The sequence below is a fragment of the Penaeus japonicus genome, unplaced genomic scaffold, assembly GCF_977035675.1.
Source record: "Penaeus japonicus unplaced genomic scaffold, GWHDUDI00000001_assembly GWHDUDI00000022, whole genome shotgun sequence".
In the NCBI taxonomy this organism is placed as follows: Eukaryota; Metazoa; Arthropoda; class Malacostraca; order Decapoda; family Penaeidae; genus Penaeus; species Penaeus japonicus.
This window is the reverse complement of record NW_028234424.1, coordinates 2,505,076-2,516,420: the sequence shown is the minus strand read 5'-3', so window position 1 is coordinate 2,516,420 and position 11,345 is coordinate 2,505,076.

Genomic DNA, 11,345 nt, shown 5'->3' with positions numbered 1-11,345 from the left:
TTATTATTTCCCTATTGTTATTATTTCACTATTGTTTGAGTTTATTATTTCACTATTGTTTTTAATTTTATTTTTCACTATTGTTTTTAATTATTTTCACTATTGTTATTATTTCACTATTGTTATTATTTCACTATTGTTATTCTCTATAGTTTTTTATTTCACTATTGTTTTTATATGATTTCACTATTGTTTTTTATTTACTATTGTATTATTTCAATTATTTGATATTATTTCACTTAGTTTTTTATTTTCATATTGTTTTTATTTCACTATTGTTTTTATTTCACTATTTGTAGTTATTTTCACGATTGTTATTGTTATTATTTCACGATTGTTATTATTTCACTATTGTTTTTATTTCACTATTGTTTTTATTTCACTATTGTTTTTATTTCACTATTGTTATTATTTCACTATTGTTATTATTTCACTATTGTTTTTATTTCACTATTGTTTTTATTTCACTATTGTTTTTATTTCACTATTGTTATTATTTCACTATTGTTATTATTTCACTATTGTTTTTATTTCACTATTGTTATTTAATATCACATTGATATTATAATCACTATTGGTATTAGTACACTGAGAAGTTTTAATTTCACTATTGTTTAATATTTTCACTATTGTTTTTATTTTTTTTTTTTACTTTCACTATTGTTATTTTTATTTTCACTATTGTTTAATAATTTCACTATTGTTATTTATTTTATTTTCACACTTGTTTTTTTTTTATTTATTATTAATCACTATTGATTTTAATTATTTTTTTTATTCACTATTGTTAATTATTTCACTATTGTTATTATTCCCTAGTGTTTTATTTCAATCTTTTCAAACATTGTTATTATTTCACTATTGTTTTTATTTCACTATTGTTTTTATTTCACTATTGTTATTATTTCACTATTGTTATTATTTCACGATTGTTTTTATTTCACTATTGTTTTTATTTTACTTTTGTTATTATTGTTATTTTTTTCACTTATTTTCGTACTGGGTTATCATTTCTTGTTTTTATTTCACTATTGTTTTTATTTCACTATTGGTTTCTATTTTCACGATTTAATTCACTTTTGTTATTATGTTATTTTTTTCTCTTATATCGTACTTGTTATCATTTCTTTGTTTTTATTTCTCTATTGTTATTATTTTCATATTGTTTTATTTTCACGTTTTGTTTTTTATTTCACTATTGTTTTTATTTTACTTTGTTATTATTGTTATTTTTATATTTTTTTCAATTATTTTCCGTACATGGGTTATCATTCTTGTTTTTTTTTTATTTCACTTATGTTTTTTATTTCACTATTTATTATTCACTATGTTACTTATTTCACTATTGTTATTAAATTCAACTATTGAGTTTTTATCTTTCACACTATTGTTATTTATTTTCACTATTGTTTTTTTTTAAATTTTACTATTGTTAATTATTTTACATATTGTTTTCACTTATTGTTTTTTCCAACTGATTTGTTATCATTTCCTTTTTTATTTCAACTATTGTTATTATTGGGAGGGGGACTAATTTTCACTATTGGTTTCACTATAGTTATTTTTTCAGACTATTGTTTTTATTTCACTATTGTTTTTATTTCAACACTATTGTTATTATTTCACTATTGTTATTATTTTTTCACTAATGTTTTGTTTTTTTTTATTTAATTTCACACTTTTTGTTATTATTTAAATATTACACTAATGTTTATTATTTCACGATTGTTGATTATTCACTATTGTTTTTTTTTTTTTCACTTATTTTTCGTACTCTGGGGTTTATCATTTCTTGTTTTTTAATTAATTATTTCACTATTGTTTTTTAATTTCAACTATGTTATTATTTCACATTGTTATTATTCTTCACTATTGTTATTATTTTCACTCTTGTTATTATTTCACTATTTTTGGTTTTTTTTTCACATTGTTTATTTTTTATATTTCACGACTATTGTTTTTTTAAATTTTATCTTTTGTTATTATTGTTTTTATTTTTTTTTTTTTTTTTCCATTTTTTTTTTTTTTTTTTTATTTCTTTTTTTTTTTTTTTTTTTTTTTTTATTTTTTTTTCACTTGATTTTCGTACTGGGTTTATCATTTCTTGTTTTTTAATTTTTTTTTCTTTTTATTTTTTTTTATTGTTTATTATTTCACTATTGTTTACTTATTTCACTATTGTTTTTTATTTCACTATTGTTTTTATTTCACTATTGTTTTTATTTCACTATGAATTATTATTTCACGATTAATGTAATTTTATTTAATTTTCGCTATTGTTTTATTTTCACTATTGTTATTTCACTATTGGTCATTGATTTCACTATTGTTAGTATTTCACTATTGTTATTATTTCACGATTCTATTTGTTATTATTTCACGGAATTTTCACTATTGTTATTTTATTTCACTATTGTTTTTTTTTTTATATTTTTATAATATTTCACTAATTGTTTTTTATATTGGCTGGCATTTCACTATTGTTATTATTTCACGATTGTTTATTATTCACATTGTTGTTTATATTTTTTTTTTTTATTTTATTTGTCAACTAGTGTTTTTTTATATTTCACTATTGGTATTTTATTTCACTATTGTTGTTTTTATTTCACGATTGGTTATTATTTCAACTTTTGTTTTTTTATATTTCACTATTTGTTTTTAATATTCACTATTGTTTTTTATTTTTTTTATTTCTCTATTGTTTTTTTAATATTTTCTTTCACTATTGTTTTTATTTCACTTATTGTTATTAATTCACTATTATTGTTTTTATTTCACTTATTTTCGTTATTGTTTCATTGTTTTATTAAAAATTCACTATTGTTTTTATTTCACTATTGTTATTATTTCTTGTTATTTTTTTCAATATTGTTATTATTTCACTATTGTTATAATTTCACTATTGTTATTATTTCACGAATGTTAATATAGTTATTTTTTTTTTCACTTAAAAATTGTTTTGTTTTTTTAAGATTATCACTATTGTTATTATTTTCACTATTGTTTTTATTTATATGTTATATTTTCCACACTATTGTTATTATTTCACGATTGTTATTTAAAAATTTCACTTTGTTTTTTTATAAAATTTCACTTTTGTTACTTATTGTTATTTTTTTTTTTTTCACTTATTTTTCGTAGCTGGTTTAGTCATTTCCTTGTTTTTATATTTTTTTCACTATTGTTTTTAATTTCACACTATTGTTATAATATCACTATGTTTTTTTTTTTCTACTATAATATTTCAACTATAGGTTATTATTCACTATTGTTATTAATTTCAACTAATGTTATTATTCACGATTGTTTTTTTATTAAAATTTCACTATTGTTTTTAAAAATTTCGCTATTGGGTTATTCAAATTTCATCACTATTGTTATTATTTCACTTCAGTTCGTTATTATTTCACTATTGTTATTATTTCACTATTGTTTTTTAATAATTTTATTTCACTATTGTTTTTATTTCACTATTGGTTTTTTTTAATTAATTTTTATTTTGCACTTGTGTTTTATTAATTTCACTATTGTTTTTTTATTTCACTATTTGTTTTTTATTTCACTATTGTTGTTATTATTTCACTATTGTTATTATTTCACTATTGTTATTATTTCACTATTGTTATTATTTCACTATTGTTTTTATTTCACTATTGTTTTTATTTCACTATTGTTTTTATTTCACTATTGTTATTATTTCGCTATTGTTTTTATTTCACTATTGTTGTTATTTCACTATTGTTATTATTTCACTATTGTTTTTATTTCACTATTGTTGTTATTTCACTATTGTTATTATTTCACCATTGTTATTATTTCACTATTGTTATTATTTCACTATTGTTGTTATTTCACTATTGTCATTATTTCACCATTGTTGTTATTTCACTATTGTTATTATTTCACCATTGTTATTATTTCACTATTGTTGTTATTTCGCTATTATTTTTATTTCGCTATTGTTATTATTTCGCTATTGTTATTATTTCGCTGTTGTTATTATTGTCATTATTTTCACGTATTTTCGTACTGGGTTTTCATTTCTTGTTATTATTTTCACTGTTGTTATTATTTCACTATTGTTATTATCATCATTTTTTGTTATTACTTTCACTATTGTTATTATTTCGCTAAAGTTTTATTAAATTAACTATTGTTATTTAATACTATTACTTTCACTATTGTTATTATTTCGCTATTGTTATTATTTTACTATTGTTATTATTTTCACTATTGTTTTTATTTCACTATTGTTATTATTTCTTGTTATTTTTTTCAATATTGTTATTATTTCACTATTGTTAATATTTCACTATTGTTATTTTTGTTATTATTTCTTGTTATTATTGTTATTATTTCTTGTTATTATTTTCACTTTTGTTATTATTTCACTATTGTTATCATTGTTTAACTCATTTCTTGTTCATAAATTTCACTAATATGTTATTTTTGTTATTATTATTTCGTGTTATGTATTGTTATTATTGTTATCTTTTCTTGTTATTATTTTCACTATTGTTTATTATTGGTTAATCTTTTATTGTTATTCATTGTATTTAACTTTTCATTTGGTTATTCATTTGTTGATATCTTAGTTAGTTGATTTTTCCCACTTTTGTTATTATTGGTTATATTATAGTTAAGATTATTTTTATTTTCATTATTGTTATTATCATTATCATCATCGTTATCATTGTTATCATCATTATTATTACCATTATTTAGTTCAAGTAATGCTACTAATGATAACATCCTTATTATTATCATCACCATCGTCATCATTATTATTACTGTTATATCCCCATCCTTGTTGTTATCATTATCATTAATTATCATTATTGTTGTCATTATGGATGCTGTTGTTACCATGATTATTGCAATTATCGTCATCATCGTAATTATCATCATTGCTATTATCATAACGATTACTATCACTAGCAGTACTATAGTCATTGTTGTTATCGTAATTGATATTATCAGTATCATGATGATCATGATGATCATATTCAAAATCATTGTTATCATTATTGTTATTGTTATTATTATCGTTATCATTACTAAGTATATTACTATCATTATCATCTTAATATCATTATCATTATCATCATTATCACAATTGTTATCATCCTTATTATAGAAATGATTATCAATATAATTACAATTATTTTTGTTATTGGGATTATACTTAGAATTACTGTCATTACCATTGTCTTTTTTTTTTTTTTTTTTTTTTTTTTTAGGGGAAGGGGGTTAATTATCATCAAGTAATTTTGCAAAACAATATAATTTCGGAATACCTTGCCCTCACTTCCCTTTTTTCATCCTTGGAATAACAGAACAGGGGAATGATACGAATATAACTGCAATACTAATAGTATTAGGAGTGACACTTATATCATCATAATTTTTGAAGATCAATTGATTAATTATTGTACTGTTGCACAGATCAAGTACGAATACAGAGGAAGAGAGGTATGCAACTTGCAATAATCCTCGCAAGCAACGTTCAGCATATAAATCACTTATTCCACTGCAATACAGTTTATTCACTCAGCTACATACATATCTGCAAATTGACGTTCAAGCCCCCCCACACACACACACACACACAAGTGTCTATTTCTCTGAATATATCTATCTAATTATCTAGCTGTCGCTCTGTCTGTTTATCTCCTTTTATCTCTCTCTCTCTCTCTCTCTTTATTTCTCTCTCTCTCTCTCTTTCTCTCTTTATTTCTCTCTCTCTCTCTCTCTCTCTCTCTCTCTCTCTCTCTCTCTCTCACTATATATATATATAAAATATATATAAACATATAATATAACATATTTAAAAAATAATATAATATATGTATATAAACTATATATAATTATATAAATATATATAAACAAATATATATATATATATATATATATATATATAAATATATCAATATATAAATATATAAAAATAAATAAAAAAATTGATCAACCCTATATATGCATATATATATATATATATATATATAAATAAAAATAAAAATATAATATAATATATATGTAAAATATATATATATATAAACATAATATATATATATAAATAATATATATATATATATATATATATATATATATAATATAAAGATATATGTAATCTACATATAATATGCATATATGTATAACAATATAATATATATATAAATAAATATATATATAAAAATATATAATACAAAATAAATAGTAGATATCTATATAAAATATAACTATGTATATAATATTTAAATAATCTATAAATTATATATATATATAATATATAAATATATCTATAGTAATAGTAAAATTATACACCAAAGTTCGCTATAAACACACACTACAACCAACACCCACACACACACACATACACACACACCCTCACACAACACCACACACACACACACACACACACACACAACACAAATATATATGTATATATATAAATATAAACATCAATCTATATCAATAATACAAAAAAAATATATAACTATAAATACAAAAATATATATAAATATATAATATAAAATACTAATATATATCTATATATATGTATACATAAACTATGTAAAAGATATATACTATAATCATAAATATATATATATCATATATAGTATATAAATCATTAAATATATAATTATAATAAATATAAATTATATATATATATAAATCCATTAATATATATATAAATAAATATATAAATATATATATAAATATATAAAATATACATAAATAGTATCTATATATAAATATATAAAAATATATAAATAAAAATAAATATATATATATATAAACATACAAAATATAAATATATAAATAATTCAATATGTAATAGATATATAAATATATATATATATATTATATATATATATATAGAATAATAAAATATATTATATACATATACACACACACACACACACACACACACAGACACACACAACACATCAACACACATCACACCACACACACAACCACACACACAGATAATATCTATATAGAAATAATATCTAAAAAAATATACATAAATCTATATATATATTGATAGATAGGCAAATAAATATAAACATTCACCACACACACAAATATAGACACAAACATACATGCACACACCCAAGCCTATATGCATTCCCACAGCCACGTCTCTGGCCAAGATGGTCGCAATTTCGCTAATATCCGCCGCCAGACTCAAGTGGCAGCTCAATTAATATCTTTGACCACTGGCGCTTCTGGCGGTCGGTCCGCTGGCGAGGGCAGACAGATTCGGTGTCTTCTGCTTTTGGACACACACACACACGCATACACACGTACATACACGTACACGTACACGTACACACACATACATAGACACGAACACAAACACACGCATACACACGTACATACACGTACACGTACACACACATTCATAGACACGAACACAAACACACGCATACACATGTACATACACGTACACGTACACACACATACATAGACACGAACACAAACACACACATACACGCGTACATATACGTACACGTACACACACATACATAGACACGAACACAAACACACGCATACACACGTACATACACGTACACGTACACACACATACATAGACACGAACACAACAAACACGCATACACACGTACATACACGTACACGTACACACACATACATAGACACGAACACAAACACACACATACACACGTACATACACGTACACGTACACACACATTCATAGACACGAACACAAACACACACATACACACGTACACGTACACACACATACATAGACACGAACACAAACACACACATACACACGTACATACACGTACACGTACACACATTCATAGACACACACACACACACACACTCATATTTATCTCTATCTATCTAATTATTTAGCTGTTTCTCTGTCTGTCTGTCTCCCTCTGTCATAATCTAGTACTGCTTCTAGATATATAAGATAGCGACACGAATACAAGCATGTGTCTCTCAGCCGTTGACATGTCCCATACCCAGCCGGAGCGCAACCACTCTGTGTTGCTCGTCCAACACAGAAAACTAAAATTCGAGGATATCGTAAGGTAAAATCCGCAAATCCACGACCTTGGGCCTATTTATGTAGGTTGTTCTGTGCTTCGGGATGATTTAGTTTAATTGTATCTAAGTTAAGGAAGCCAGATAGGCGCTTTTATGGTTTATATTTGTATTTCCTCCCGGGCCCTCACTTTCACACTGAGAAAAAGAAAGAAGAGGAAGTAGATAATAGCGATAGATAATTGATTATATGTTGATTATATATCGATTATCATATTGTATTATTATATTATATCATATTATTATATTACATTATATTATTAGATCACATTATATTAGTATATATAATCATTATATACATTGATTATGATTATATATTCATTACATATCATCTCCCTCTCTCTATCTATATATGTAAGTATGTTTATGTGTGTGTGTGTGTGGGGGGGGGGGGGTGCGTGTGTTTGCGTGCATGCGTGTGCTGGCAAACTCTAAGCTCACATTACACCACTGTACAGACTTCCAAACTCACGCCAGAAGGAAAAAGAGAAGCCAAAATATGCCAGGCACGAGTTCACCCGACTCAGCACGTCGAAGAGCCACAGAGCCATTTCGCGAGGGAGTGAACCCAGATCGAGGGGGGAGTGGACAGGGGAGAGGGGAGGGAGGGCGGGAGGAGGAGGAGGAGGAGGAGGAGGAGGAGGAGGAGGAGGAGGAGGAGGAGGAGGAGGAGGAGGAGGGTAGGCGAGGAGAAGCAAGGACGGTCGGAAGGGGGGAGGGGGATGGGATAGGGGAGAAGGAGAAGGGGGCTGGCGATGATACCAGGCGTCTGGCGCCGGCGACACTGGTCTGGAAGCCTCCGTGATCCTCCGAGACTCCTACCCCTCGTCCCTCATACCCCCCCTCTACTACCCCCGTGCCTCCCTCTACCCCCCCATGCCTCCCTCTCTTTCCCTCCGTCCTTCCTCCCTCCGTCCCTCCCCACTCTCTTTTTCCTTTCCTCTACCTACTTCTCCTCCCCCCTCCCATGTCTGCCTCTCTCCTCTTGTATCTCTCACCCGTCCCCTCTCTCTCTCTCTCCCTCCCCACCTTCTCTCTTCTTCTCTCCCTCCCTCCTTCTCTCTCTCTGGTTCTTTTTCCTTCCCTCTCTCTCTTTTTCTCCCCCCTCCCCCCTTCTCTCTCTTTCTCTTTCCCTCTCTCGTTCTCTTTCTCTGGCTCTCTCTCCTTCCCTCTCTCTTTCTCTTTCCCTCCCTCATTCTCTCTGTGTGGTTCTTTCTCTTTCCCTCTCTCTGCCCCCCCTTCTGTTTCTCCCCCACTCCTATCTCTTCTCTTTCCTGGCTCTTCTCTCTCTCTTCCCTCTCTCAGGCTTTCTATTTCCTCCTCATTCTTGAGTGTTCACGTTGTGGTTGCGGAATTTCTCTTTCCCTCTCTCTGCCCCCCCTTCTGTTTCTCCCCCCACTCTCTCTTTTTCTCCCCCCCTCTCTCTCTTTCTCTCCCATGCGTTGTCTTGTTCCCTCGCTCATGCTTGGAGTGTCACTGTTTTTGGAAATTTCTCATTCCGTTTTATATAGTCCTTTTCATTTATAATTCTTTTATTTTTTTGCATTTATAGTAGAAGCTTATTTGACAAGATGGTATTTTAATAACTGCAATAAAATGCTCTTTCTCTTTTTCCCTCTGTCTCTCTTTCTCTCTCTCTCTATTCCTCTCTCCATCTTTCTTTCTCGCTCTCCATTTCTCGTCGCTCTCTCTCTCTCTCTCTCCCTCTTTCTCTTTCTTCCTCTCTCTCTCTCTCTCTCTCTCTCTCTCTCTCTCTCTCTCTCTCTCTCTCTCTCTCTCTCTCTCCGCCCCTAGTTATGTTCCATAAGTTAAAGGAAAGAGGAAGGAAGAGAAGGAGAAGGAAGGTGATAAAAAAGAGAGAAGGGAGAAAAAAGCGAAATAGTAGGTATACAAGGAGATAAAAACGAAGAAAAAAAAAATAGAAAAAATAAGTAAAATAGAAAAAAAGATGAAGAAAAAAGAAAGAAAGGAAGAAAGAAAAGAACGAAAACAAAATGAAATGAGGAGAAGGAGAAGGAGAGATAAAAAGGAGCAAAGAAAGAGAATAAAAAAGAAAAAAAAAAGAAAAAAAAAGAAAGAAGACAAGAAAGAAATAGCGATTGGGAACATCCTAGCAAGCAAACCGGAAGGACGTCTCCAAGCAAGCAAAACGCAAAGCAATCGTCTCTGTAGAAGAATATTTGTCACGCGGGTCACACGCTCCCACGAACACGAGCAAGTTCTTGCAGTTCTTGCAGCGGCTCTGCACGATGCAACCGAAGATTTATGAAGGAGAGTGTTGCAGTTCTCTTGCTTATTTCTTACTCCCCGACCTAAGAAAGAAAATAAAGATAAAACGAAAAGATAAAAGGAGAAAAGGAAACCATTTGCAATGAATGGAAAATGTTGCTGGCGAGGCGTTGCGTGTAAATGATATTCCTTCGAGTCTGCAATAATGCGAGTTTCGTTGTTGTTCTGGCAATTGAAAGAATTGAGTGATAAACATTGGCTCTCTGCATTATCGAATTTAATTGCAAATGAGATTTCTGAGTGAATTTCTTTTCATCATTTTCTTCGATATGATTGCCTTTGTTTTCATAGTTATAGTCTATTTTCATTACTTTTCGTTTTTGTTTTTAGTGATATCATTGATAACTAAGATTACGGTCACGATGATGCGTAGTGGCGATTGTAGAAAAAATTCTGATTCCTTTACGATAAGTGGTATTTTGCTTTTAATCATGAAGATTAGGACAATATTCACGAAATCAAGGATGACTATAGTAATCATAACAACACCGGACATAATCACCATCCCATGTATTTTGTATTTTAACTACATGAAAAAAAACAATCTCTAATAATCCCAGATACACTAAAACCATCCCTAACAACCCATAACTGTCGGTAGCATTACCTTGTTATGTGCAGGAACTCTGAATTATCCGATGCTGTCCTTAATACTAAAACTGTATTACTCTATTACTATATCATATATTATGATTGTCCTAGAGCGTGCAGATATCTCTAGGATTAGTGCCACGTATCCTAAACAATACTAACTACCACTAGGATAGCAAGTACCTTCTCTAACAGCGCTAAAACTTGATGGTTTACAAAGCCTCAACATGTGCAGAAATCGCCATCACTAATCTTAATAGATTCGTGAGGCTGGTGTTTCAATGTGCTGTTCTATATCTTAATCTTAAACACTGCGAATGCCATTTCCAGAGTGAAATATTATATCTAGTAACCATAGGCCTCAATAACATAGCCCTCAA